Source organism: Danio rerio, chromosome 5 (genome assembly GCF_052040795.2).
Source record: "Danio rerio strain M-AB ecotype USA chromosome 5, GRCz13ab, whole genome shotgun sequence".
In the NCBI taxonomy this organism is placed as follows: domain Eukaryota; kingdom Metazoa; phylum Chordata; class Actinopteri; order Cypriniformes; family Danionidae; genus Danio; species Danio rerio.
In genome coordinates, this window is record NC_141025.1 from 67,423,570 (window position 1) to 67,450,000 (window position 26,431).

Sequence of the window (26,431 nt, forward strand, 5' to 3'; positions counted from 1 at the left end):
TGCAATTAACTGAGATATTTACTATTGTTTTTTAGTAAAATTGATTATATATCATCTGCCCCCAGTGTACTTTACCTACATTATCTACGTAGGCAGCTCTGTAGGTAAACTTATCCCACATGGTGTTTACTAAAACTACTACTGGGCGTAAGTCATCTCAGAGAAACGTTCATAGGAATGCATTATCTTTTTATAGTAGCACAACAATCATTTGGTTCAATCCCAGTGAGATTATACTGATAAATTGTGTACATTGAACAAACTGTAAATCATGTTCTGAAGCCTCTGCAAAATACAAAATATTTGTAAATAGAATGAAATTTTAGGTAAGTATCAGCTGAAAAGTCCACACATTAGATTTAAACAAAGCTGTATTTTGATGATACTATGGACAGATGCACTTGCAATTTTTTTTTTTTTTTTATCATTACCTTTATTTCAATTTTAGATCCCTTTACTTTTCCCTCAGTCCTACTGTACATGTAACCATTGTACATTATATAGAATGCAGTTTGCTGACAGGTTATGATTTTGTTAATTATATAGTATTTAAATAGATTTTGAGTTGACAATTCCACTCCTACCTATAACCCTAATCTTAACCATTTCTTAAATATATGTTAATTGTAAAGAGCACCATGACAGACATGACAAGTGCAATCATACTAATTCTTTGCAAAAATATTAAAGTTGTACAAAGTGTAGTCCAAATAAAAATGTGTTGCAATTGTAGTTCAGTATGACAGGATACAGGAGTTTTGTATGATGTATGAAGCATAATTTAACCTGTTAGTCGCTAAGAATAGAATCTTGATTTATTCTGAAACTGTGTCTGTCAGAAACATGGCTTGTCAGAAACCAGTGAGTGTTTGAGTTCACTGTCACTAACTTTCTGTAAAAAAAAAAATATATATATATATGTATAAATATATAGATGTTAAAACCGGTATCACCGTCAACACCACCTATCGTGGCAAGCCTACACAGTATCACTGAAGAATAATTTGAATGCATATGAAATGCATATAAATTCAAATTTTCCATATTTATTTTCTATGTAGCAATCAGATTCAATTCATTCGCATGGACAAAACTTAGCCAGTGTTGACCCACAAATGAATCAGTGAGCAGATTACAAGCTTAATGAACTCGTGTTGCACCGAAATAGACCAAAGACAAAATTTAGGAATCCTTTTGGCTGAAAATGAAACTGAAAATGTTTGGTAATATTTCTTTATTTTTTTTTGTAACATAGAAAGACCTAAAAGCTATTTTCTTGGCCAATTCCAACTTTTGGATTTTTTATTTATTTATATATATTTTTTTGTAAGTGTGATCTACCGATATAGATTCCAACTGCAGTTTCCACTTTCCTAAATTATATTATATTTATTGTTCTATTGTTTAAAATAAAATACTCTGAAGAGCTATAATTGGGTATATTTCAGGAGATTTCAGCTGCTGTCTGGGCTTTCACCAATTTCGACACCTCCCTTTCTTCATGTGTTCAATATTTTTTTCCTTCATTTGTAAAGTCATTAAATGTGTTTTATTTTGCATAAATTTGCATTTATTTGGTTGTTACCAACATCTGATCAACATTTCAAGTCAACAGCACCTTTAAAAATATGTTTTCTGAGAAAAATGGTGCTGTGTTAAATACTTATTTCCACCCTGTATATAAAAACATATGTATTGCCTTTTTTAAAAATACCTAAACATAATTAATTTCTAAAGTATTTAAAAATACATTTGAATAAATGTTTTATTTGTTTAAAAAAAAACACAATAGTTTCTCCTAAACTGGTAAAAAGGTAAAATTATTCATTAGCTTTAATGATTGTAGATTATAATTTTATAGATTATAATTTTAAGATTATATATGCTTATGAAATATGTTTTTTTTATTGTTATGTATTATTAATACATAGACACTTGTTTTCTGATATTACAATCTGGTTGCATTTGCTGACAATTAGAATTTAAGCATGACTAATTTCTTTGCAATCCATGTCTTCACCTATGACTGCAATTAATATTAACCGACATGGGCAACATCATCTAATCACAGTGTGTGGAATTTATCTGTATTGATTCTGCACTGCATGTCAAATGTGGCCCATAATATTTCTAACACTGTCCTTCTCTCCCTCTCTTTCTCTCTTTTATCTCACTGTGCTGTTCCTCGTTTGGCTAACCACCTACAAAGGTAAGTCAAATCTAATGATCTCTTTCACATGTGATGCGTGGGAAGGGTAAAGATGTTAAACTTAGGTCACTTGGTTATATGTTTGACACGTTCACTGCGCTACTGTATGGCTGTCTTGAAAGTTTAGTGGCTCCGTGAGTGATTAGTGGAGTTTGGAGCCCATCGCTGAATGAAAATGAAGCAGCGCTGACCTTGGCCAGGCTTGGATGCAGGTTTCAGCGAAATGTAGACATGCAGTCATTAGAGAGGAAACTCATATTTAGAGCTGACCGGCTGGAAAATTGTTCAAGCTTTGCTGGTTTATTACATTACCTTTCAGTTTGTGCAGCTGAGTAAAGAACATTAAAACACTTTCACATCAGTCTCATGTCTTTAGTGAGGATTTTAAAGATGCGGTCTTCTTCTGTAAATGTGAAGTATATGCCTTTATACTTGTTCAGCGAGTGTGGGCTGGCATCTTTAGAGATGGTTTTTAGGTGTAATAAAACTTGGAATGCTCAATAAAAGTGCAAATGGGTACTGCTGGAATGTGCTTTGCAAAATTGTTTAAGTTTGATAAACACTGGCTGTGTTTTCAATTTTTTTAGGATGTTCATACTTGGGTAATGTGATGCAAACAAGAAAGAAAAGTACAAATTTTGCACACATTTATTTTTGTTTGTTTTGGTTTTGTTTTTAGTCATAATTGTAGGGGAACTGACAGTTTTAACCTAAAAATTACCAGTCTGTTAGATGAAGAAGAGTCGGAGTCGGGAATTCAATTAAAGAAAGTTTACCGTAGATTGCAGATGATCACTGGCTGAAACCAGCTTCAACACTCGCACTCGAGTTTGTAGGCCACTCTGAACAAACAACATCAATTATACTCTCACATAATGTCATTAGCTGCATCATACATATGAGTTTTAACCTGATTGATTCAAACACAGAGAGTTTTTTTTTTTTTTTTTGCTTTCTCTCGTGAAGCCAATACGGAAGTAACTGAAACTGCAATTCATCGACTCGCCCTTGGGGGCTGGCTATAGGGACTCCAGATGTTCACTGACTGCAATGGTAAATTGGCCAATTTTACAGCTGATAAAAACATGTTTACAGCCTAGTATAAACGATGGTTTTGGTGCATATAACTAATATTACCCTTCATGACAATTGTAAGGGGGTGAATTTTTTTTTTTATAACACTTCTGTTTTGGTTATATTGAGTTATATTAAGTCTGCATTATTAAGGGTGTGGCCCCTTGAGTGACAGCTATAGGTCTAGCTGCGCGCATTCACTTCACCTCAGCTGATTCCGACTGATGAACTCGGCATATACATCCTATTTATGTTTTATGTGGCTTTACACAGTCAGTTGCTTTTTGGAATTATTTCCTACAATTATCAGATAATATGGCATGCTGTGTGCACTTAATTGTGCTCACAAACCATTCAAGTTACCTCCATTTCCCAGGTAAGTGAAATTATATACTTGTATACCAGCTCTATAAATGTTTTTGTTTTATTTTAAGTCATTTTTATCATTTATAATTTTCTTTAGAACTTGAATGCACTCCAGAATCTGACAGATTGATTAGCTGTAGGCTCTAGAACAGTCATCTGAAACGTTGTCAAGGTGCTATGCTTGGATTTCATAAATATCCTTGCATTTACTAACACAGACTATATTTGAAGTATTTGGATGTAATTAGCATTTTCCTCCTCTAGAAAAACATCATAAGAACAATGTTTAGTGGCTCAATGTATTAAAACAGTGTTTTTAAAAGACAAAACACTTTATTGATATAGTATACAATTAAGCACATGGTGAAAACCCAAACGAGTCACAGGTAATTAAGTATTAAGCCTTTCTCCTAAAGAAAAACTGTCTAAGCAAAATGCTAGCACTCCGCCTTTTTTCCTTTGTTTGGTATGCCCCGGTTGGTGTGATGACGCGCACAAAATGGCAACAGTTTGTAATGCCTACTTGTAGCTTCGTTTGCGCTCTTCAGAAACCTACACTGAAAAAAATATTCAAAGAAGATTCCTTGGACTTACAATATATTATTTTTTTTATGTTAAGTGATTGTAAACAATTTATTTGGCCTGAATTTCAACTAATTAATTAAGTTGAATACTATTAAATTTAATTTGTTTGTTTAAATTCAACACAAATAAATTGTTTGCAACAGTTTTTCAGACGTTTTTTTCAGTGTATGGGTAACGTCACAGATACAGATACACGCAGTGTGTGCGTGCGTGCGTGTGCGTGCGTGTGCGTGCGCGTGCGTGCGTGTGCGTGTGTGTGTGTGTGTGTGTGTGTGTGTGTGTGTGTGTGTGTGTGTGTGTGTGTGTGTGTGTGTGTGTGTGTGTGTGTGTGTGTGTGTGTGTGTGTGAGTGTGAGATTCCGAACAATGTCTTCTAATGATTACATCACATACAAAACAACAGACAACCACTCGGCTATTCAGAGCTGACTGCAGACCTGTAAAATGAATGAAAACAAAAGAAGCGCCATTTTTTAATACACAAACATATACATATAATAACGAGCCATGGTCAACCTGAGCTCAAACAAACCTTGTCGTCATCTTGAAGAACAGCCATAAAAGTCAAGAAAAAGAGCAGGATCTGTGTGTGTCGTTGTGTATAAGGCCGTCTAAAGTGTAAGTAGTTTCAGTTTCTCCAGAGAGCTTGCAATCGCTCGCCGCGCATCTAAATTTGAAATAATGAACTTCTTGAGCTGCTTCTAACATCTTTTCAGACTCGGACAAACAAGAGAGTGGCAAAACAAAGGAGCAAATGACAAATGCGACAATGAGTTGTTTTTGAACCCTAAATAAGGACTAAATGTATACTTTGTGTAGTTTTTCTTTAATTGGTAACATTTCAGAGACTGTAAGGTGTTGTATGTGTGTATATATATATATATATATATATATATATATATATATGTTGCATCTATTTATTTTATATAGTCGCAGACATCAATTCAATTCAGCTTTATTCGTATAGCGCTTTTACAATGTAGATTGTGTCAAAGCAGCTTCACATAAATGGTCATAGTAACTGGATATGGATCAGGGTAGTTCAGTTTTTAGTGTTTAAGATCAGTTCAGTTTAGCTCAGTTCAGTGTGGTTTGAAATCATTACTGAGAGTGCAAACACTGAAGAGCAAATTCATCTATGCGTAGCTTTACAGATCCTGAACCAAATTCCATTACAATTGGCTATCATTGACCTACAGTTATAATCAAATAATGTTCATATTAAGGTTAGTAATAAACATTTACACACAAGTATTTGTGTATAAATAATCTGTTTTGTGAGAAGTGCTTCTCTTCTGATATGTGAATGACCCATACAGCTTTACTTTGACATTTTCTCAAGTAAGAATGGCATTGACTGAAACTTTTGTCCCACACCACACCCACCATTGTCACCCTTTTGGCAGTGGAAACGCAAGCCTGATAAATGTGACCCGTACCATACCGTCCACCAGTGGACATTACACACTCATATACTTCAATACCATAAGAATAACTTTAAACATGTTCTTTCAAACAATGTTATGCTTCACTACAGCTTTTAAAACACAATATAATTTATTTCAAGTCATATTCACTTGACCTTGTTTGTGACTCTGCTTTTCTCTAAAGAAGTTCTGTCAGCTTGAAAAGGAAAAAAAACACAAATGTGCTCAAGAGAAGTCTTAAGCTTCACTACAGAGGTGCTAATGGATGAGCTTTGAAAGCGGGAGATATAGATCAAATCACCCACAGGCAGTTTCTGTTATTTCACTCTCATTCTTAACAAATGCTGTGCTCTTACTGTTGGGTTGCATGCACACTTGCCATAATTTTCATTATTCCAAGAGCGAGCGTTGTAACACTGAAAGAGATTACCCAGCCTACAGGGGGAATTCAAGGTTAAAGAGGAGGCTTATAAAGATGAAGCTAACCACAATATTGTTCGTGTGCACTTTACAAATTACTAGGTTTTGGACACTGCTGGCTGTTGAGAGTTATTACGAGCAGGATTTTAGTCTTACAAATGAATTGCCATCTCAACTTTAGGGCAAAGGGAGAACTGACAGCAACAATTGTATTAAATGACAGAAATACAACAGACAAACTTGTATTCATTTTTGTTAACTGTTTTGCAAACTATTTAATGTATTCAGGGGTTTTCTGTGTTACTGTGAGGTTGGGTTTAGGTTTGGGGTAGGTGTAAACGTTAATTTAACAACTATTTAGTGCAGGGGTGCTTAACCCTGTTCCTGAAGATCTCCCTTCCTACAGAGTTTAGCTCCAACCCTGATCAAACACACCTGAACCAATTAATTAGGACCTGAACAGCACGTGATCATTACAAACAGGTGTGTTTGATAAGGGTCACAACTGAAATCTGCAGGAAGGTAGATCTCCAGGATCAGGGTTGAACACCCCTGATTTAGTGTATTCAGGGGTTTTCTGTGTTACTTTGAGGTTGGGTTTAGGTTTGGGGTAGGTGTAGACGTTAATTAAACATCTTTTTTAGTGTATTCAGGGGTTTTCTGTGTTACTGTGAGGTTGGATTTAGGTTTGGGGTAGGTGTAGACGTTAATTAAATATCTTTTTTAGTGTATTCAGGGGTTTTCTGTGTTACTGTGAGGTTGGAATCAGGTTTGGGATAGGTGTAGACGTTAATTAAATAACTTTTTTTGTGTATTCAGGGGTTTTCTGTGTTACTGTGAGGTTGGAATCAGGTTTGGGATAGGTGTAGACGTTAATTAAATAACTTTTTTTGTGTATTCAGGGGTTTTCTGTGTTACTGTAAGGTTGTGTTTGGGTGTGGGGTAGGTGTAAGCATTAATTAAATAACTTTTTTAGTGTATTCAGGGGTTTTCTGTGTTACCGTGAGGTTGGGTTTAGGTTTGGGGTACAGTAAATGTTGATAAAACAATGTTTTTAGTGTATTGATGGGTTTTGTGTGTTACCTTGAGATTTAATTTGTTTGCGGTAGGTGTAGAGGTTAATCAAACAGCATTTTTTAGTGTTTTCAGAGGTTTTCTGTGTTACCGTGAGGTTGGGTTTAAGTTTGCGGTAAGTGTAGACGTTAATTAAACAACTTTTTTGTGTTTCCAGGGGTGTTCTGTGTTGCTGTGAGGTTGGGTTTAGGTTTGGGGTAGGTGTAGATGTTAATAAAACAACTTGTGTATTCAGGGTTTTTTCATGCGATTATAAAATATGTAAAATTATATAATCCTTTTATATAAAATGGTGACAAGTTTGCATCACTGCACTGATAAATGGATTATTATAAAACTTTTTTTATTGGTTAACTTCCGTGTGAAAGCATAAGGTGCCCATTTAAATACACACTTTGAGTCTGAATTTGCTTTACATTTAGTCTATAATGTAGACAGAAATGTCTATTGTGTAAGATTTTTTTGTGTGTGTCTAGTACAGGGATGGGCAAACTTGATCCTCGAGGGCTGGTGTCCCTGCAGAGTTTTGTTCCAACACTAGTCAAACACACCTGAACAAACTAATCAGTGTCTTCAAGATCACTTGAACACTATAGGGAGGTCTGTTTGAATAGGGTTGGAGCTAAACTTTGCAGGACACTGGCCCTCCAGGATCAAGTTGCTTCTCATCTTCCATTCTCTTTAAGAGTCAGATGTGTCAAACTGACCGCTTCACTAGCGAGAAAACAGTTAAACAGATCATCTGAAGGCCGAAGAACGTGGTGCAAAACTTGAAAATTAGTGTTGCGCTGGTCGGAAAATAGCAACACATTGTGCCAAACATGTCTTGTACCTTATTGCGCCGGCTGTATGGTCGGGCTCTTAGATTAATTTATTATGAGTGCAAAGTATTTTCCTCTATTTAAAGGCAAATACATATATGTAGATACATTCATGTTATGATATGTAAATTTTAAAATGATAATAAATAATGCATTTTTTAAACTTTCCTGCAATTCCCTCCTGAGCCTTAGCTTACGAAGTACACTTTAATGTATCAATACTTTCCTTGTCTACAGTATTTTTAGGTTAGATTGTGCTAGTTTCAGACCACTACATATGTCCCTGCATCACTGATGGGCATGAGTATGCATTTACAATGGAATGACCCATAATAAGCAGGGTACAATTCATAATTAGAGTCATTTAGTATTTGTATTATTATTTAAAAAAACATATGAGTGCAAACTATTTTAAAATATTTAAAAGGCATATACATATAACATATTCAGATACATTAATGCTTCAATATAATTTAATAGGACATATACTAAATATTGCATTTTTAAGACTTGAAAACCTTCCCTGCAATTCCCTCATGAAGCTTAGCTTTAGAAATACACTTTAATGTATCAATACTTTCTCCAAAATTGCCTCACAAGTGTTGAGCTTAACATAAGTCACCTTGAAATGACATTAACATGCCATTTTGCCCTAATAATGTGACGCATTCCTACTAGAAACTAAATATTTAACTAGGGAAAAAAATATCAAGACAGCTTTTTTTTTTTTTTTTTTTTTTTTTTTGTGGAATAAGTGTCTTAAAATACCAGAAACATTAGGCTTTGAGTTTTTTTTATTGCTTTTAAATAATTTAGGAGAAAGAAAGAAAGAAAGAAAGAAAGAAAGAAAGAAAGAAAGAAAGAAAGAAAGAAAGAAAGAAAGAAAGAAAGAAAGAAAGAAAGAAAGAAAGAAAGAAAGAAAGACAGAGAGGCTGTCTATCCATGTCTCTCACTTTCAATTTCGTTCGCTGTGCCGCTGCTCAGAGGGCATTATAATATCTACTGTGTGCTTTGCTCTGAGATGTCAGAGATAGCTTCATCCTAGGAAATGAAATTTGTGTATCGTAGTGTGTTTTTATGTACATCTCTCTCGGTGCCAAACACCCACAGCTGCTCATTTATATGGGAAGGGAGAAAATAGTTAACAAGATTCCTTAGATCATAAAAAATACATAGGCTATATTTTTGTATACCCTGGTTTACTGAAAGCCCCAAGAGGCGATGCATGTACTGTACAGCTCCCAGTTGTTTCTAAATAACTACAGTAATTAATTCTCTCAGTTATCAGTGAAACAACTAAGGACGGTTTTGATTTTCTATCTTAATTGGCCTAAATTGTGCTTGCCTTACAGTAAATACCACACTAAAGCACTGTAGAGATATCAGAAAGGGTATGTATTTAAAACTGTAGCTCAAAGGGCAGATTTAATAGCACATGTGAGTGAGAACATATAGAGGCCTCATTGGAAATGTGATGCAGAGCAGTGGTCTTTGAAGTGCTAATGATTTGAAAGGATTTTTTGCTAGCTGGAGAGCTCCACGCTAGAGCAATTAAATCTGCTCTAAGGAAACTGCAGACACAGAGAAAATGAATCTGAGGCAAGGGCAGGATTCCCAGATCCCTGCTAAGAAACAACCTGTTGAGTTTTACAGTGCTGGGAATTGAGGAGCGGAAAAGCGGTGATGCTGCTAGGTGTGTTTTTCGGTAGCTTAGCAGTTAGCTAGTTTCGAGGGGTGTAGCGAGACAAAATGCTGCAGTATTTTGAGTTTGTGTGCAGCCATTTAAATTTTTACATGTTTCTTTTGTATTTATATATTTTGTTAGGTTTTTGAATGGTTTACATTACAGCAAATTGAGGAACAGAAAGCTGGTGATGCTACTAAATAATTTTTTTAGGTAGCTCAGCAGCTAGTTTGGAGGTGTGTAGCAAGACAAAGTGCTACAGTTTCTGAATTTAGTGTTCAGCTATTTTTAATTATTAATTATATATATATATATATTGAGGTTTTTGATTATATACACTGTTTCACAGTGGTGGAAATTGAGGTATGGTAAGCGTTGATGCTGTTAAATGAGTTTTCGGTAGCTTAGCAGTTAGCTAGTTTTAAGGTGTGTAGTGAGATGAAATGGTACAGTTGCCGAGTTTGTGTGCAGCCATTTTTTTTTTCAATGTTTTTTTTTTTATTTTTTTTAACTAATATAAGTTGGTAGGTTTTTGATTATATACTCTGGGTTTTATAGAGTTGGGATTTCAGGAACAAAGTGGTGATGTTGCAAAATCAGTTTTTCAGTAGCTTAGCAGTTAGCTAGTTTGGAGGTGTGTAGCAATACTAAATGAATATATAAATATGGCATATATAAAGAATACATAAATGGGAGTGAAGTGATGCAGGTAGGTCACGTGTCCATGACAAAATGGTGGATGTAGTTCATACGAGTTCCATTCAAATAGCTCACTTTCTTACTGTATAGAATTTCTCTAATGGTTGAATAATACATTCAAATTCAAATGCAATACTTACTGAGAAGTAGCCGATTTTTCGGACACAGCCGAAGTCTTTGTAAAATGTATTTATTAATCAAAGGTGTGTGTGTGTTCAGTTAATTTCAAGTTTACAAGATTACAGCACTTTTCACAATAAATATCATTCCAAAGCAGCTTCACTAAAGGTGTACATCATTAATAATAATAATTCCTTACATTTATTTCGCACTTTTCTGGACATATAAAGCGCTTTACACATTTTTGGGGAGGAATCTCCTCATCCACCACCCGTGTGCAGCATCCACCTGGATGACACACGGCAGCCATATTACGCCAGACCGCACACCACAAACAGCTGGTGGGGAGATGACAGAGTAAGGAAGCCAATTTTGATATGGGGATGGTAAGAAGGCCATGATGACAGAAACCAGTAGGCTAATTTGGCAGGATGCTGGGATTAAACCCCTACTCTTTTCTAAAGAATATGTTGGGATTTCTAATGACCACAGAGAGTCTGGACCTCGGTTTAACATTTCATCCAAAAGACGGCGCTCACTGAGCAGTATAGAGTCCCCTTCACTATACTGGGGCATTACGACCCACACAGACCACAGGTTGAGCACCCCCTGCTGGCTTTTTACACCGCTATTACTTTAGAGTCAAATTCAGAAAAGTTAAGGAGTTGTGTATTGGGTGTGTATAGGTTGGCACTAAATTTACATATACAGTATATAGTGTTATATATTTAAGACAATTATTAAGACAATTTGTCTATACATACATGGTATACATGAGTTATACATTGAACACTGCACAGGGTTATTTTTCATTTGATTATAGAATTTCTTGACGTCAATACTGTTAAACAACAAATTCCACAGAAACACATAAAACACTGTTCATTTCATTTGTATCTTTGTTCTTAAGCATTCATCTATTCCTGTAATTTGTTTATTATATTTTATTCAGATTCACTCCTCTACAAAATCATGTCACAATCATACCAAACTACTAAAGTAAACTGAATAAATAATGCTCTCTTAATTTTAAATTAGCCATTTTTATGCGATTCAACATTGAGGCATTACACATAAGTGTTACCTGGATACAAAAGTACTGATATTGCTTAGAGGAATAATGAGGGAGAGTTTACATTCTTATTTTATAACGTTTTGAAGGTCTGAAGTATGAGTTGAAGTATGAAGGTTTTAGCCTATCCTTTTTTGTTGTCGTTTCATAATCTATTAAATCATTTATTGCATATTTACTAAACTTGTTAAAACTTGTCTTTATGATTTCATTTCAAAAATAAATCTGCCAATATTTGAAGGTTTTAGATTATAGACCTATCATTATATATTAAAAGTAACAGTGGCCTAAGATTTACAGTAAATGTTTATGAATTATTATTGCTATTTTGGTATTTGTTATGCCATTACATCGTAAAAATACTAAATACTTTTTGTTTTAAAAGACAAGTGTAGTAAAAAAATGCATGAGCTTTAATCTATTTAAATGTAGCTTCTATTTGACATTTGCATTGGTAAAAGAGAAGCATCGTTATCTTTTTTGTGAACTTCATCATGAGTAATGTTACTACCACCTTTGATAAGATTAGCTGGAATTTTAATTATTGGTTAATTTATAGTAAGCGATTATCTTCTAATGGACCTGAGGCGGTTTTATCAGAGGAGTTATTGTGCTTACTGTTATTTTAGTCCCTTAAAAAAAGACTTTCAAAAGAGCCTTTGCATTTCTCTTTAATTAACTGCAAGTAGCCTCCATTGAGACGTGGAACCGGAGAGTTTACAGAGCTGGAAATACCTTTGCAGGGATGTTCTTCTAACACACAAAGCAATGTTTAGATGAATATGTAAATTTATGTGGTGTGCTTTTTTTCTTAGTAAAGTAAACACAACAAAAATGACAGCAATTAAGAGCAGTTAGGAAGTTAGTGTATTTGATATTATAGGCTGTATATGTGGATTTGTGAGGGTTTAGTTTGAATTAATCCCTTTTAATTGCATGATACATTCACATTACAGACTTTAAATGTATGAAACAAGCATTTGTCTTATACAGTATAAACAGAAATTAGGCTCTGGAGATTTTCAAGGCAGATCTATGTGTGTCCTTCATATAAAACAGGCATTTATTTATTTATTCATTTGTTTATTTGTTTAGCATTCCATTACAAACTGCACATACATTGGCTATATATATATATATATATATATATATATATATATATATATATATATATATATATATATATATATATATATATATATATATACACACAGGAGAGTTGCCAAAACAAAGAAATTAATATATAGCAGAACAATCTAACTAAACCCCAACCCACTTTACTAACTAACCAAAGAAAAATGCTGAAACAAAACCGTAATCTTCCGCGTATGCAATGCTTAACTTAACTTCTTAACTATTCCAAAAGATAATTACAGTTGTGGCAACTCCTTCATAAACTAACACGAGAAAAAAAAAAAAAAAAAAAAAAAAAAACTATGCTGCTCAAAATAACTAGAGTTCTTGTAAAGTACTCTCTGTTAGCAATCAGCAGAACAAAAGCATACTGATAGTCCAATTCTCATAAAGATCATTTGACTTACTAATAAATACATCAAATAAATAAAGCACTTGAACGAGAAACAAACTAAACAGCAACAGCAACAAAAATAATGCGAACAATTTAACAGGCTCAACAGGACCAGCTCCTGATTGTTGCATTGAGTGCGTCATATTGATGATTGAAAGCCTTCTCGACTAATGGTCGCACACCTAGGAAGGACAGAGTACACAACGGAAGAGAGAATAGAAAGCGAAACCGAAAACAAACACAAAACATACGTGAAACATAACAATACTTAACTAAAGAGATGCATTCCCAATGTTGAGAGGAATTTATTTATTGATTTATTTATTTGTTCTATGAAAATAATTTACTACGTGCATGTATTCTCTATTCAAACTATCCAACTGTTTGTCAATGTAAAACGCAGAATGGCACACAGATACAACTTAGGGCTGGGTGATATGGCATTAAAAAAAACTAATTACTATAATTTTTTCCACAAAAAAAAACAAAAACAAAAAATGATTTATGATTGATATGGATTTTTTCCCACACAAAAAAAAATAAAAAATAAAAAATGCTTTAAGTTGAAGTCGAAGGTTTTTAACCTATTTAACCTTATTATAATTATAATTATTTATTTACACTATAAAATACTAAAGAAAAAAGCTGTCATTTAAAAATAAAAAAACTTTAATAATAATAAAAATAATAGTGTTAATAATAATAAAAATAATTTAAATTACATTTTATACTGTACAACTACAGTGAAAGTAAACTCATAATGATTATTAAAATAGAGGACCTTTCAATGAACATGCATTCTGAGGTTTCTTAAGTTTTATTTTGTTTGTTTTGTTGCGTGGGGTCAACTGGTAGATTAGTCTAGTGCACTGAGCGAGTTTTGTCAGCATTGATATTTACATAATTAAACATCTTTGCTGGTGGTCACGTCATCTATCTGGAAACAGCAACGTTGGATTCCAATTAGATCGGTAACAGTCAGAGATATTTACTGTGTATATATCTATGGGTAACAGTTCCTTTCATATAAACGTATTCTCCAATAATAACCATGAGAAATAAAAGGTGTGAAGCAAAGTTACAAATGCGTGTCACACATTTTTTGGCGGGTGTGTTTGTGCGTTTGTGTTGTTTTGAATTTTATTTAAAAAAGCACAAAATTTCTCTGAGCTCTCCTCTGATCGTTGCATGTTGTTTATGTGTTTCTATCCACTTGTTAAGTTGTGACGTATGAAATACTGCTTCCAGATCCAAGCTGCTACTCATTTGCATTGAGAAAATATTTGTTTATGGCCACTTTTTAGTCATATCACACTTTAAAGTGAATTTTATATAAAAACATTGTGTACACAACCGTCTCTGGACTTGCTGCATCACAAACACCAATATTTTACCAGTTTATATAAAATGTATCACTTTCTAGCCATCGGATATTAGGCATGGGTATATCTATATTGCGATCGTGATTTTCAAAAGTATTGCATCGCTTTGGAAATGTTTATTATTACTATTTCATTAGTGTACTGTTTTATAGAGCGGTTGGACCCGGAAGCCAATTTGCATGACAGCACACTTAACAATCAAGTTGCAATGTGGGGGAACTATGGGAACCCAGAGGGGGTGTCACATGTAGGGTGAAAACTGATTTTCATTCAAACAAATCGATGTCTGCTTTACACTTGATTTAATCGATAAAATCAATTTATCATCCAGCCCTAATACAACTATCATCCTATTTTAGGCCATGTCCACACTAATATGCTAAAAACGCACATTTTTCTCTCCATTTCGGCCTACCATCCACACTGAGATGGTGTTTTTAGAAAGCGAAAACATATATTTTTGAAAACGCTGTCTAAAGTAGATAAATTTTTCATTTTGTGTTGCAGTGTGGACTAAAAAAAAACAGGCTTTTGAAAGCGATGATGCATTTTCGTCATGTGATTCAGTCATGTTACCAATTCAGCTCACATGCTCTACAAAACTGTGAAGCGAATGTTTTGGCTTTATTAAAGATTAATACCCGTTTGTACATGCTCCATATTGCCTTTCTTCAAAGGACCCGTAATGTTCACTGGGAGCTATTGTTCAGCGGTGGAAGCAGACCACAGTTGCAACATTTTGTTTCAAGGAGATGGAAAGTAAATAAACCACAGGTGTATATGTAGCAAGTAAAATTGACTTATGTCTGTACACATGCATAATATGTCATCAAAAGCATTTTATAATAATAATTCCTTACATTTATATAGCGCTTTTCTGGCCACTCAAAGCGCTTTACACCATGGGGGGGATCTCCTCATCCACCACCAGTGTGCAGCATCCACCTGGATGACGTGACGGCAGCCATTTTGCGCCAGAACGCACACCACACAGCAGCTGATTGGTGGAGAGGAGACAGTGATGAAGCCAATTGGAATATGGGGATGGTTAGGAGGCCATGATGGACAGAGGCCAGTGGGCAGATTTGGTCAGGATGCCGGGGTTAAACCCCTACTCTTTTCGAAGGACATCCTGGGATTTTTAACGACCAAAGAGTCGGGACCTCGGTTTAACGTCTCATCCGAAAGATTTTCAGTCATTTTGGTGAAGATGATTGTTTTTTCAGAGGGAATTAAAAACAATAGCGTGGACATGGAGGCATTTTATACAGAATTTTATTTTATTATTATTATTTTTTTTTTATCAGGATTAGTGAAGTTGGAGCCTTACTCAAACTATACTAATATTATACGTATTTTTACATTTATTTGTTCGTTTAATTTTGTTATTATTTGGCATTTCATTGCAAACTACACAAAAAAAAATGGCAATAAAAAAGATCAACATACAGCACTATTTCTCACATGTAACCTAATTTTAACCAGATTTTTTGTTTTTGTTTTTTTGCTGTCTAAAACTTTTTTCCCACCCCTGTTATTAGCAGTTTTTGTTTGCTGCTAGATGAATACAGTTAATATATCAAGAGGATATCAACAGTTTAGTCATTATTAGGTAAAATGAAATATAGCATTTATCCATGTAGTTCACTTATTGTTTTTCAATAAGTTGGTAACACTTTACAATAAGGTTCATTAGTTAATGCATTTACTAACATGAACTAATCATGAACAACACCTGTAGAGCATTTATTAGTCATAATTAAACATTTACTAATGCATTAATACCATCCCAAGTCCATGCTTGTTAACATTAGTTAATGCACCATGAGTTAACATGAACTAACAATGAACTACTGTATTTTCATTAACTAACGTTAACTAACATGAACAAATACAGTAGTACATGTATTGTTCACTGTTTGTTCATGTTAGTAAATGCAATAATTAACAATAACTAATGAACCTTATTGTAAAGTGTGACCAATAAGTTTTTCTGTGCTGTTCCCTGTTACACTTTCTCTCTCTGCTTTCTCTTATACTGCTGTGTTTCTGCCCTTGAGAACATCTCATCTGCCAGAAGCAGAAAATGAACGAGGAATGAATGTTAAAAAGGTCAGATAAGTGAGGTCAGTGAAACTGCAAAATAAAATACAACCAAATTTCCCCATAAACAAATGGTACTCTCATCTTCAGTTAGACACAGGAATAGTTTTAATTGATACCAAAATCACTGTTTACAATGTACCGCATGTGCAGTGTTTATTTATATGTTTAAGAGTGCCGCAATGATGACTACATTTTATATAAAGTATGATTTTAATTTAAAAAACTCTTAATTTTACCTTTTGGTGTCAATGTGCTGATGTGAAAGGTGTTGGGATGTGAAAGGTATTTTAGCATCACCTATACGTAGTCTCAAAATCATTTATCATAGGTAAATTACTTATTGCGCTTACTGCATACATAATATAGTCAATATTGGGCTGTGGTTTATTTTAATTTTAATAAACCATGAAAATAATTGACACATTTTTTTGCATGTATGCTGCTAATCTTAACCCTAAATGTTTGTCAACATAAAACACATAATAGCCAACACAATCTCATGGCAATTCATTACTTTTTGATTTAGTGGCTAATTCTTACGATCTCATTCATAAAATTTAGTATGATTTGCTCATCCCCCAATGACTGTTGGGTTTAGGGGTGGGGTTTAGTGTCACGCCTTCTTTTTAAAATCGCTAATTTTTGTCTGACTGAACTTGCACAAATTAGCCACTAAACTGACAAAATGTAAAATAGTCATGTTTACTCGTGAGATCAGGCTTGGATAGCACACAAATATCTCAATTTATTCAAACTATATTAATATTCCAAGTATTCATCGGCAAAACTATTTATTTCTCGCACTGCTTCCTACTGTGATGTCTGTATTTATATGTTGACAAGTTGTAATTAGGATATGAGGTGCCTTCAAGTCACTTTTGTCAGCACAAGATGGCAATACACCTTCTTTTGATAGATAAAAAAATACTAAAGTGTTTGGTAACTCCGCTTAAAGAAAATAAAGAGTAAAACATCATGGCCACCAACTTGGAATCTTAGGCCTTTAAGAAAATTTAGAGTTTCGCAATTTATAATTATGGAATCAGGGAAATTAGACATGATTGCTGTCTCCATCTGCCATACAGCTCAGATACAGTTTGAAGTGCAGGTTATGCACACATTTAAAAATTGGGATTAATCATGATTATTATTTATTTATTTATTTATTTATTTATTTTTTTTTTTTATTTACAGTAAATGTTTTTCTTATAATATTCTGAAGTGAGTAAGTTTAGGATTGGCATGTGGTTAGGTGCTGAATGTATAAATACATTTACAATAATAATAATAATAATAATAATAATAATAATAATAATAATAATAATAATAATAATTATTATTATTATTATTATTATTATTATTATCGTTATTATTATTATTAATGTTATTATTATTAATGTTATTATTATTATTGTTGTTGTTGTTGTTGTTGTTATTATTATTATTATTGTTATTATTATTATTATTATTATTATTGTTGTTGTTGTTGTTGTTGTTATTGTTATTGTTGTTGTTGTTGTTGTTTTACAAATACATGGAAAACATTAAATGTGACATGCATGTCAAAAAGTGACGCTAAAGGGGTGCATGAGTGTCAGAAAGTGACACCGAGGGGTCCCGACCAGACATCAATATATGCCGAGTTGGGAGTGAGAACGTGTTGGACGGTGCAGACACCAGACGCAGAAGACGGAAGTGAAGTCTCAGAAGTGCAGACGGTGGCGACGGGCCATCAATAATCTTGGCAGGATGCATTTGGGCCGGACGCTGAATATCCCTGCTGTGGCATGTAGGCGCCCTTAAGTCACTGCTGTACGTGGCCATTATCATACTCTGTCTCTCTCTCTCTTTCTGTTTTGCCTCCTCTTCCTCCCACACAGTCTTACAGTTTCTGGTCCTCTGAAGCTTTTGTTGTGGGAGGATTTTTACTGTCAGTTTTTTGGGCTTATAAAGGGAAATAACATTTAACCTCTAACAGTTCCTCTGTTTTCAGAGAAGATGCTTATATCAGAACATGGCTAAAAGGCTTTGGGAGCCTACAGCTTGTGTTTTGTGTTTCTGCAATATCGAAACTGACACAGAACAACTGTATTCAAATTAATACACTGTAAAAAAAAAACTCCCCTAAATAACGGTTTCTGTATTTAGTGATTCACAGTTTTTTTCTGTTTACTTATGCGTGTAAATTGCATAATGGGATGTTGATGTCTTTTGAGGTTGGAAATTCAACTCTTAAGTTTAACGAAGTGACTTTTATTTACATTTTGGTATTTTGAAATAATATATTGTATAAGGAATAATATGTTAAAATGATTTCAAATAAATAAATACACTTCTAGCTGAAGTAAAACAAATAAGACTTTCTGCATAAGAAAAACATATAATAGGAAATAGTCAAAAATGCCTTGCTCTGTTAAACATTATTTGGGAAATATTTGAAAAAAGAGGGCTTATAATTTTGACTTCCACTGTATGCTGAATGTATAATAAATGAAGTATAGCTAATTAAAAATACTATATGTTATAAGTAGAGATTTTCAATAAGAAAGTTATAATTATAATTGTAAAACCATAGACAGTGATTTTATTTTATTTATTATATTTTATTATTATTTTTTTTTGTGTGTGTGTGTGGTGATCAGTCATTTGTGGTTTTTGTGATGGCAGTACAATATTTTATGTTCTAGTACATCTGTGCACAACGGCTGGTTGATTTAGCCTAAAAACAAAAACTCTAACTGAACATTTTAACTCGATTACAACTAATTAACTATTGTTTTATTTATTTATTTTGTTTTTTCCCTGATAGTTCACTGACAGGTTTTGTACAGTAAATATGCTCGCATATTACACGCGAGAGATATTTGAATGAAGGGTGCATTACTTTGATTTTAAAATTCTTAAAAGAAACACACTATCTATTATCTATGATTCGTTATTGAGCATCAACGCTAAACAACTGAAATTAAAACACACATTGCTTAAACCGTGGCTCTCTGTGCTGCCCACCCTCACCACCACTATCAAACAAACCAATCACAAAGCTTGGGCTACGCGTCAGTATGACGTGTACAGTAGTTAAATTTTTTTTCAGAGGTGCGCAGGAATGCGAAGGCTGCACCAGACCATACACGTATGCTTGGCAGAAATAATAATATCAAAATAATATAATAAATTTAAATAATAATAATAAAATAAGCCTTTCCAGAGCGGGGTCACAGGACTCTACACAATTAATTAATTAAAAGTTGACCAGGAAAAAATAGATCGACTATAGATTCTAAATGTCGATTCCGATTACTTTTTGATTAATCACCCAGTCCTACAGTGCACATCTCTGGCCTTTATTAATGCTCCACTTACGCACTTTGTACTACACAATTGCTGTCTAGTTTGTCTGGAAGGGAGATTTTAGACAAAAACTACCACAAAAAAACAACACCAGATTTCTGGCCAGTAGATCAGCATCTCTAATTCTTACTTACACAAGGTTTAGTTTGACAATGTGGCGTGTTTTCATGGATAACTGCTTGGGTAATTACCCAGCTAACTATAAACATAATTGTAATGCCACCATTCACCAAAGGCTGCATGCTAGCAGGGTTTTCTTTCACTCTGCAAGGTTATTTTCACATTTATGTTGGAAATGGGAGTCTAAAACAGGGTTGGAAGCCTTGGCGAGATTAAAACAGGGACATGTTGGGACTGAAATGCATTTCTTGTATAGAAATGCCCTTAATCTTTCAGCTTGCAGGGCTGTTTTTTTTTTTTTTTTTGCAATCATAGTCTTCTTTAAATATTACATTGAATGGTTAGCGGAGAACATGCTGCTGAAAATGTTGCATGTAATTGACAATATTCTGGGTAGGTGATGCGAGGTGAGGGATGTTGTAGGATTTGGATTATGTATGTATAATATGAAAAGATGGACAGGACGGGATGGTTATTATTTCTTTATTTTTTAAATGTATATTTTCAAACATCAGCATTTTCTGCTCAAATAATTTTATTGTTATAATAATAATAATGATCATATTGTAATTTAAAATCAGAACAATATTATACTTCCGACTTTGAAACTAGTCTCTCTTTTTGAGTCAAAGTACATTAAAAGCATTGCAACATTTATGCTGCTTTAAAATTTATGTTGTGCAAAATCATTGCAAATGCATTGCCAATATTACATCATCCAACCCTCCACCTTTCTCTCTTTTACCTATAAAAAATACTCAAATGAAACATTTTGCATGGATGTTTCAGAGACATTTTGCCACTCCGCCATTGGCAGCCGTGCCCTGCACTAAAATCACACCAGGCATAATGCATTCTTTTCAGCCCATTGATCCATGCCAAAATGAAACCATTACTCTTTCATTGATTTCCATTCTATCTCTACTGCTGCTCTTTCCCAGGTCTTTCTTAATTAATTGCAGCACTCTTTCTCTCTTTATGAACACGGCCGTATAGATTGTGTCTCCGCAGATGTGGGGAGAGAAACTTGTTTCTGCTTATTTTAAGTGATGCTGTCTAGAACTTTAATTGCACCAGGTCTAAAGTAAGCAAAGTAAATGCACCACAGGAGATTTGAAATATTCATCCCTGCTATGGAAGATGGCCCTTAATGAAGGGGCCGGTTTTATTTGCCCACAATGCATCGCAGGAGCTGCTTTATGTACCATGGGACCCTTTATCGCACTGGGTATAAATTGGCGAAAGATGCTCAATCTTTGCATGCGATCAGGTGGAGAGGTCAATGCTGGAAAACTTTAACTAGAGATCGCTCGGCCACATTCATTAGATTGATAGTTGCTCTTACTAATAGTGAACTTGCCTAAATTTAGCCTGACTTAATGGTGTTTTTTTTTTTTCCTGCCTCTCCATCCACAGTGACACCGCTAATGATCCCAAATCCATCGCAAACACTTTACCTGATGACAATGTTATCCAGTGTCATGTAAAAAAAAAAAGAAAATTAATGTTAAAATCTAGATTTATTCTCCTATTGGACTGCAGTTGTTTTCCTCACCACTAGGGGCATTTGGAGTGTGTCTAAGGGCGTACTAGCACTATGTACAGTTGCCTTGAACCAGGCTGAAGCACGCTAGTCCCTTCTCCCATCTGCCCCGATGGCCTGCACTCGCATGGCATTCGGACCGGAGCGCGCTTACGTCATCGATGATGCGCTGTTCAGTTTAAGAAGCGCTCTCGCTCAGCACCGTGGAGATTTCTTTATTTAAATAATTTTAGTCATTTGGTATGCAGTGACACAGTCAAATATTTCGGTGAACCAATCAGCCACTTTTGACACTCAAAAATCATAAAGTCCTTGTACTGTAGGAATTAGGAAGTTTGCTGAAGGTGCAGCTGTCCTGAGAGGTTTTCTTCTTTAATAAACTGACAGTTTGCGTTCATTAAACAGTAAGAATGATTCATAAATCCATATGAAGCAGGCCCTTAAATGTCACGTCTTGTCTTAAGTTTCGGGCTCAGGCGTGCTTTGCACTCACACTACAAGTGTACCATGCCTGAGCCCAAGTGAACCACGCTCTGGCACACCTCTTCCAATCTAGCCAGGGCTGGTCAATTGAACCGCGCCTGAGCCCGATTCAGAGCACTCGCACTACTCAAACGATCTGGGAAACATGCCTGGGCACGGTTCAGATAGCATAGTGTGAGTCCGCCCTAAGTAATGCTTATACACTACCTGACAAAAGTCTTGTCGCCTATTTAAGTTTTAGGAACAACAAATGACAACTTGATTTCTAGTTGATCATTTGGTATCAGATGTGGCTTATATAAAGACAAAGGACTCTAGATTACGCTTATTTTACCAAAATAAAATATGATCATGCCTTAATTTAATAATTTATTTAGGACAGTAAGGTCTGACTTTGCTTAAACAAAAGTCTTGTCACTTATAATGTCACATATATACTTTATACTGAAATAATGTGCAGTATAAAATATAAAGTCATGGTGCAGTGGAAAAAGAATTAATATTGTGTATGACTCCCATGACCTTGGAGGACTGCATCCATGCAGTGACTCAAATAACCTATTAATAAAGTCATCTGGAATGACAAAAGAAAGCGTTCTTGCTGGACTACCAGAGTTCATCAAGATTCTTTAGATTCATCTTCAATGCCTCCTCCTCCATCTTACCCCAGACATGATTAATAATGTTCATGTCTGGAGACTGGGCTGGCCAATCCTGGAGCACCTTGACCTTCTTTGCTTTCAGGAACTATGATTTAAAGGCTGAAAGGGATCACTATTCTGCTGAATAATTTGCCCTCTCCTGTGGTTTGTAATGTTATGGGCAGCACAAATGTCTTGATACCTCAGGCTATCGATGTTGCCACTCTACAGATCTCTCACAAGCCACCATGTAATGTAACCCCAAACCATCATTTTTCCTTCACCACACTTGACTTATTTCTGTCGTGCGGGTTCCAATAGGTGATCTGCAGTATTTGTAATGATTGGTATGCAGTTCAACAGATGATTTATCGAAAAAAAAAAAATCTACCTTCTGACAGTTTTCCAAATGATGAACTAGAAGTCAAGTTATTATTTGTTACTCTTACAGTTGGGATTGATGACATGACTTTTGTCAGGTTAATTGAAAAATAATCGAACATTTACATTCAGAACCCATAATTGACTTTTTTTTTTTTTCCAGGTCATTTTTTCGATTACTTTTCCTACAATGTGTGAAGTCACATGACCCTTCTTTATTACGTTATTCTGCCAACATGTCGAGCATGGACAATGTAAACACAGAGAAAACAGAGGACAAGAGCAGCTTGTACCAAAGAAAAAAAATGCATATTTGCTGTACAAAAAATTGTTAGCATGAATAAATAAATAAATAAATAACGTAACCGTTCATTAATCTTCATCGAGTTAAAATGTTCAATTAATCGAGATTTTGATTTTAGGGCAAATCACCCAGCCCTATTAAGTAGTGCAGTTGTAAAGTACTCATTCATGCCCACAGACTGAACTTGTCATATTTACAGTGTTGTTCTTTACTCAAAGATAGCAGATTATTTCCTAAAAACACTCTTTGAAACACATTTTAAAAACATAGCATTTTAAATTACCATTATTGAGTCAACGAACAGCCAAAACACATTAAATGTTTTTGGATCCCACAAAGTGAAGTCAATTGCAGCCAAATGTGTGTAGTAACTACCATTCTTGTTCCATACCTTTTTTCTGACATGCTTCAATGTGTAGGAGAATTGTATTTGAAGCAGTGTTGAGCTTTTAGCTGCTGCTGTGGGATGTGGCTCGAGTGACATCCGTCATGTCCGGTGTAGACATGCTGTAATTTGGTTGGCTTCTACAAAGTGACAGATTATAACTTGGCAAAACATTGTAGTGTTGGTTGGATTCTTAGCTTCTTGCTCTAAGTGCCAAAGACATGAAAACTTCTCACCAGCCTTTTGAATGTTCATTTATTTTGCTGTCCTTTAAAATGTACATTTAAAGAGTTCATTTGCAAACACCATAATATCTAATATCCAATACTAATAATGTCTTTTTCAATTATTTAATGAAAATTTTTCAGAAATTATATTTTGTTTCAATAAAAAGAGTAAGAGCAAATGAACTGCTGTTTATATATGCGTGTCATTAAATTTTGCATAGTTTTAGAATTTAGTATGTATCAAACAAATTATTATTGGGGCAAATATCTTCATATCACACACCTTCTAGGGTTGCCACCCAGTGCATAAAATATGTTCATATTAGATGGGCTTACCTTTGTCTTTGTCCAGTGTTGCACGCTGATCAGGTGCTTTATTTTTGCCTTGGAATGCTGCATTTGTTTTGTTTTAATAACTTACTTTATTTGTACTTGCAAATCTGCCCTAATTGTTTCCCTCTCAACCTGTTTTTGAGACCTGTGAAACACAAGAGGCATTTGCTTTGGCGCTTTATTGTATTTAATGAGAGAACTTGTCAGTATAAATGTAAGAATGTTTTGCTAATTCATCCCTTCATAACCATTCTTTTTTTTTTTTTTTTAGACTTGTTTATTTATTTTTATTTTTATTCTTTTTTTTAAATAACACATTACATTCAACATGCTTCTGCTTAAAATAAAACTACTACTACTACTACTACTACTACTACTACTACTACTACTACTTATAATAATAATAATAATAATAATAATAAACCTAAATTATTTAAATAGTTAAAGTGCTCTTTAGTGACAAAAGCTTACAATTTAAAAACATTGTACTTTTAAATAGGCTAAAATACTCACAGAAAGATTCTAACTCACTTTCCAAAACCTTTTTATTCAATTTTTCTCGCTAGTAGAATGATCTTTCCATTCCCATGCAAACTGCTGATTAATTGGTATCATTTAAACAATAACCAGCAAACCCAACACAACCAACTAAAACAACATAACACGACCAATCAACCAATGAACCCAACAAGCCAAAATCAACACAGCACAACACAACCAACCAACCCAATCCAATCAACACAATCAACACAACACAAACAACTAAAACAACACGACACAACCAATCAACCAATTAACCCAACAAACCAAAATCAACAAAGCACAACACAACCAACCAACCCAATCCAATCAACACAATCAACCAACACAAACAACTAATTATTCCAACTAACCAATATCAACACAAAAAAACAAACAAGACAACACAATTAACCAAACAACACAACACAATCAACCAAAACAACCAAGCAAACAAATTAACACAACCAACCAACCTAATCACAGCCAACACAACTGACACATCCAAAACAACCAACCAACACAATCAACCAAATCCAATCAACACCACCAACAGAATCAACACAACACAACCACCACAACAATCCAACAAATTAAAAATTAACACAACTAACACAACACAACCAAAACAACCAACCCAATCAACTTAACACAATCAACTAATTAATCCAACAATCCAAAATCAACACAACCCACCAAAACAACCAACCAACCAACCGAACCCAACCCAACCATACAGCCAACACAAGCAACACAACCAACAACAAAAACACAACCAACCAACTTAATCTGATCAACACAACCAACACAACCAACTAATTAATCCAGCATTCCACAATCAACACAACCAACACAACAAACCAATTCATCCAACAATCCACAAATAACACAACACAACTAACCAATTAATCCAACACGCCAAAATCAACAAAGCACAATCAACTAACCAACCTACCAATCCAGTCAACACAACACACGCAGCACAGCCAACCAAAACAACCAACCCAATCCAATCAACACAAGCTACACAACCAACCCACACAACCAACACAACAAAACACAACCAACCAAAACAATCAACCAAACAATCAACCAAACCAACCAATCCAATCAACACAACACAAGCAACACAACCATCCAATCCAATCAACACAACACAAGCAACACAACCAACCAAAACAACCAACCCAATCCAATCAACACAACACAAGCAACACAACCAACCAAAACAACCAACCCAATCCAATCAACACAACCAACAAATTAATTCAACAAACTAAAATCAATGCAACCAATACAACATAACCAACCAAAACAACCAACACAACAAAACAACCCACCAAACGCAATCCAATTAACACAACCAAAACAGCACAAGCAACACAACCAATCAATTAATTCAACAAACCAAAATCAAGACAATCAACCAAAACAATCAACAAACACAACGCAGCCATCACAATCAACACAACACAACCAATTAAACCAACCAAGTCTCTCAACACAACACACCAACCAAACTTGGTGTCCTGCTGAATTTAGCTCCAACTTGCTTCAACATACATGCTAGGAATGTTC

The 26,431-nt window shown here is 34.6% G+C and overlaps 2 protein-coding genes and 1 long non-coding RNA gene across 14 annotated transcripts in view; 2 read left to right on the plus strand and 1 right to left on the minus strand.

Annotated features, from left to right (window-relative positions):
- Positions 1-26,431, plus strand: part of tmem132e (transmembrane protein 132E) — a 1,079,249-nt gene that overhangs the window by 608,930 nt on the left and 443,888 nt on the right. The window lies entirely within an intron of this gene.
- LOC147844446 (uncharacterized) overlaps positions 1-26,431 on the minus strand; it is a 528,585-nt gene that overhangs the window by 405,216 nt on the left and 96,938 nt on the right. The gene's annotated exons all lie outside the window — the stretch shown is intronic.
- LOC147844448 (uncharacterized) lies at positions 3,556-8,821 on the plus strand. The gene is made up of 3 exons (XR_015492101.1): positions 3,556-6,943; positions 7,027-7,641; positions 7,847-8,821. It is a non-coding gene; the product is annotated as an uncharacterized LOC147844448 (long non-coding RNA).